Raw genomic sequence first — 4,590 nt, 5'->3', positions numbered from 1 at the left:
TACTTGCAAAACGGATTTTACACTTTTCCCCCCCTTATATTAAAAATGTTATTTTTTGATGGCCAATTTTATCTCTACTTTATATATCCTTTTTAAAGTCTAATTTTGCCCCCATCATGGGCATGCTTGCTAATCATTTAAAAACTTTTTGGTTTTTTTCTTTTTAGTTTTTAATCATATAAAATTTTTTTATTCTTTTTATAGATTTTTTTTTTGAATATTTTATATCAAGGTTCTTATCGTCCAGAAGTGTTCCCATTTTATGGCATCGAGTTTCCCCGTAGCAACTATTTTTTCTTAATTACTCACTTTATCCGAGGAGGACTATTCTGTAAACCCTTTAAAATCATCTTATGCTTTTGTGAATACTAGGGCAAGCTAACGTCTATCTAACCCCTTTTTTCCTGGTTGACTGTTACAATTTGGGAAAGGCAATATTTATTATGATCCATAATTTTCATTCACGAATATGGGAGCGCTCTGGGGTCGAAATTCCCGGTCTTTTGTTTTTTAAAATCCCGTACAAGCTTTTTTTTTCCCCCGGGTTTCCAAGTTGTAGCCCCCTTCCCGGGTCTTTAACTTTCTTGAATTTGTTTGTGGGAATTTTTTTTTGACCATACCGATTATGAGGTGGCATGACACCCTTTTATTATGTTGCCCCCTTTGTTTCTACCTCGTGCCACTATGGGGTCTTGTTTAATCTCTAACTCCTTTATAATGATTCCTTTCTTTGTTAATATTGCTAATCCACTCAATTTCCATTTGCCCTATCTTTTCTCCAAATATTATGGTCTCTGAGTCTTAATGTTACATCGTCTATGGAGGGATCCAGTTTGTATTCAGTGAAGCATATTACATCTGGTTTATTAATTTCAATTATGGTATCTAGTTCTACTAACTTTGAAGACAAGCCATATATAATTGTATAAACTATTAATAATATCTTTCGGTACTCCTTTTGGTGCAGGACTAATTTGGTTCTGATAGTATACTTGTTTTGCTTGGAGGCCTCTCACCCTCTAAATGGACAAGATTTTTTCTTCATCCCTTGTTCATTTTTATTCTTTACCTCTTCCATTTTTTCTGCAGTATTTTTCTGTCATCTTTGTTCATTTCCTCTTATCTAGATTTTCTTACATTCTACGTGTGTGTCCAGAAATTTTGCTTTCTTTATTACATCAATTACCATTAGCTTTTTCATGAAAGTCACTTTTAAAGGGAGAATATTGGCAATCAATTTCTTATCATCGTTGTATCGTTCAATTCCATCTTCTACAACTTTCTTCATGTCCCAATACCACTATGTCTTTGTTTATATCAGCCAAATTAGCAATATTCCTTAAGTGTTGCCCAAGGTGTGACTTCATTTTTCTTTTCCGTCTCTGGAAGCTGTGTCTTTATTTCTTCCTTTGTGATCTTGATGTCTTTTCTAATTTTCTTTAATTTCATTTACCTTCAATACATGGGGATGTATCTTTTATGCCTCTTCCGTTTTTTGAGACTGGCTCCTTGATATTGCTTTCATATATGTTGTGTGTGTGTGTGTGTGTGTGTGTGTGTGTGTGTGTGTGTGTGTGTGTGTGTGTGTGTGTGTGTGTGTGTGTGTGTGTGTGTGTGAGTGTGTGTGTGTTTGTGTGTGTGTTGTGTGTGTGTGTGTGTGTGTGTGTGTGTGTGTTTTATATACGTTTTTGAATGTTAATATATAGATGCAAGTGTATGCGTCTCAGTGCATGTGTAACACAGACACACACTACGTATAGCATGAATTGTATGCCTTGTGGTCATTAGTTTTTTTAAGTATAATATTAAGTATAATAGCCTTCGAGCTAGTACAGTGGTAACGTGTCGGCCTCTCATCCGAGGGTCGGCGGTCGCGCCCCGCCCAGGCGCGAGAAGTTGCAACTGTTGCTGGTAGTTACTACTGTGGCTGGGTACCACGGCGGGTAAGGACTCGTTCAGCCGAGTCAGCACCAGCTGACACACGTGAGCAAAATCAAACAAACAGTATGTCACGCCAAGAATATCCATTGTAACAAATGGAATCAAAACCAAACTTATTTCCAACCTACAGTGGAGAGTCTGGCGCCGGCAAGACTGAGAACACGAAGAAGGTGCTGTCCTACTTCGCCAACGTCGGCGCCACCACTAAGAAGAAGGAAGACGAGAAAAGCCGGTATTTTATTTATTTTTTTTAGTATAAATTAATGATTTTTTTGTGGGACATGGTGGAAATAGAAATTTGATTATGCATTATCTATTAAAGAAGATTCATAAGTAATTGTTTCACATCATTATTGTAGAACTTGGAGGACCAGATCGTGCAGACCATCCTCCTCTTGAAGCTTACGGCAACGCCAAGACCACCGTAACGACAACTCCTCTCGTTTCGTGAGTATCCGTTCGGCGTAGAAAATAGGCATAGTCTCTCCGATACACAATCAGAATATTCACTTTATGATAAATGTAATCAGAAATGACTAAGATATCCCCATTTATCGCTTCTTGCAGGGTAAGTTTATCCGTATCCACTTCGCCCCCATGCAAGCTGTCCGGAGCTGACATCGAGGTGTACCTGCTGGAGAAGGCTCGCGTCATCTCGCAGTCGCCGGCAGAGCGAGGCTACCACATCTCCTACCAAATGATGTCCGATCAAGTCCTTACCTTAAAAGTAAATGCAAATTTGATGTTACAATATTTAAAAGAAAATATCCACAAAAAAACATAAGGATGGCACACTAATGTTAATATTATTGGTCTTAATACTAGGGGTTATTTTTCAGAAATATGTCGTCTCAGTGACGATATCTACGACTACAACTACGTATCACAAGGCAAGGTCACTGTGCCTTCTATCGACGACAAAGAAGACATGAATTCAACTCATGTAAGTCCTGTATATATAAATGCAGTGATTTTTATGTTGCTCTTATTACTTGTACAACGGGAATGGTAATAGTTGAATATAACAGAAAAAATGGTGATAATAAATAAATAGGGAAAATATACAATAATGATGATAAAGGTGGTAATGATGATAGCCTTAACAGTAATAATACAAGGATAACAAGAAACAGCAACAGCAACAATAATAGTAATAATTATTACAATAACAGCAGCAATAATAATAACAACAGTAATAATAAGGATAATAAATAAATAATAAAAAGATAATAATAACGATGATGATAATATAATAAGAACATTGTAATGACGACAATGACAAAAAATAGCAATGACAACAATGAGAATGTTCACGACGAGAATAGTACTATTACTATTAATAATAAGGAAATGCCTATTGCTACTAATAATGATAGACATGAATTATAATGAAAGTATAATGAAATTGATTTGATGACATTAATATGAATAATAACTGGCAAGCAAAATACGAAAGGGATATTGATGACATGTTAACAATAAATACATATGTAATTTCAGTAGTGATAATGATTATATTGAGAGAAACGCTGCAACAAAAAAGGGGATAACTAGTATCGCTAATGATAACAATAAAAAAAAAATAATGGCACTAGTTATTATAAGGGTACGAACAATGGTATTAATCATTGTACTTTTTCAGACCGCTTTCACAATTCTGAACTTTGCTGACCAGACGCGATGACGCCTACAGGCTCACTGCTTCCGTCATGCACATGGGCAACCTCAAGTTCAAGCAGAGGGGCCGAGAGGAGCAGGCTGAACCCGACGGTACCGAGGTATTCAACCATTTTTCTTTTATGACAGTTAAAGGTTACTTTTCTTCAATAGTCTCTGTGAAAGCCGCTAACCACTCCGCCTCTCCAGGCTGGTGATATTCTTGGTGAGATTCTGGGCGTTGACAGTGCTGAGCTATACAAGAACCTGTGCAAGCCCAAGATCAAGGTCGGCGCTGAGTTCGTCACCCAGGGAAGAAACGTTAACCAAGTTAACTACTCCGTTGGTGCTCTGGCAAAGGCCCTGTACGACCGTCTCTTCAAATGGATCGTGAAGAAGTGTAACGAGACCCTCGAGACTGGCATGAAGCGTGCCATGTTCATTGGTGTGCTCGATATTGCCGGATTCGAGATCTTCGACGTAAGTTTTGCTTTTATTTTGATTTCACTAAAGGTAAAATAGTCATATACTATATTGCATTAATGCAATTGGGACGTGTACGTAAAATTGCTTAATTCTGAAAAAATGCTCCTACTTTTTAGTTCAACGGCTTCGAGCAGATCTGCATCAACTTCTGTAACGAGAAGTTGCAGCAGTTCTTCAACCACCACATGTTCGTGCTTGAGCAAGAGGAGTACAAGGCCGAGGGCATTGACTGGGTCTTTGTCGACTTCGGTATGGATCTGCAGGCTTGCATTGATCTCTTTGAGAAGGTATGTATTTTTCCGATACTTTGTATACTTTATATATACATACATATATACGTATATATATACGTATATATATGCAAACACACACACACAAAGAAACAGACACACACACATACACACACACACACACACACACATATATATATATATATATATATATATATATATATATATATATATATATATATATATATATATACATTCATATAAACACATTTCAATA

At 36.9% G+C, this 4,590-nt stretch overlaps 1 pseudogene; it reads left to right on the top strand.

Annotated features, from left to right (window-relative positions):
• The first annotated feature begins 1,881 nt into the window (after positions 1-1,881).
• Positions 1,882-2,642, top strand: LOC119571365 (annotated as a pseudogene).
• The last annotated feature ends 1,948 nt before the right edge of the window (positions 2,643-4,590 follow it).

The sequence above is a fragment of the Penaeus monodon genome, unplaced genomic scaffold, assembly GCF_015228065.2.
Source record: "Penaeus monodon isolate SGIC_2016 unplaced genomic scaffold, NSTDA_Pmon_1 PmonScaffold_6015, whole genome shotgun sequence".
NCBI lineage: Eukaryota > Metazoa > Arthropoda > Malacostraca > Decapoda > Penaeidae > Penaeus > Penaeus monodon.
This window is presented reverse-complemented; position numbering and strand designations above follow the sequence as displayed.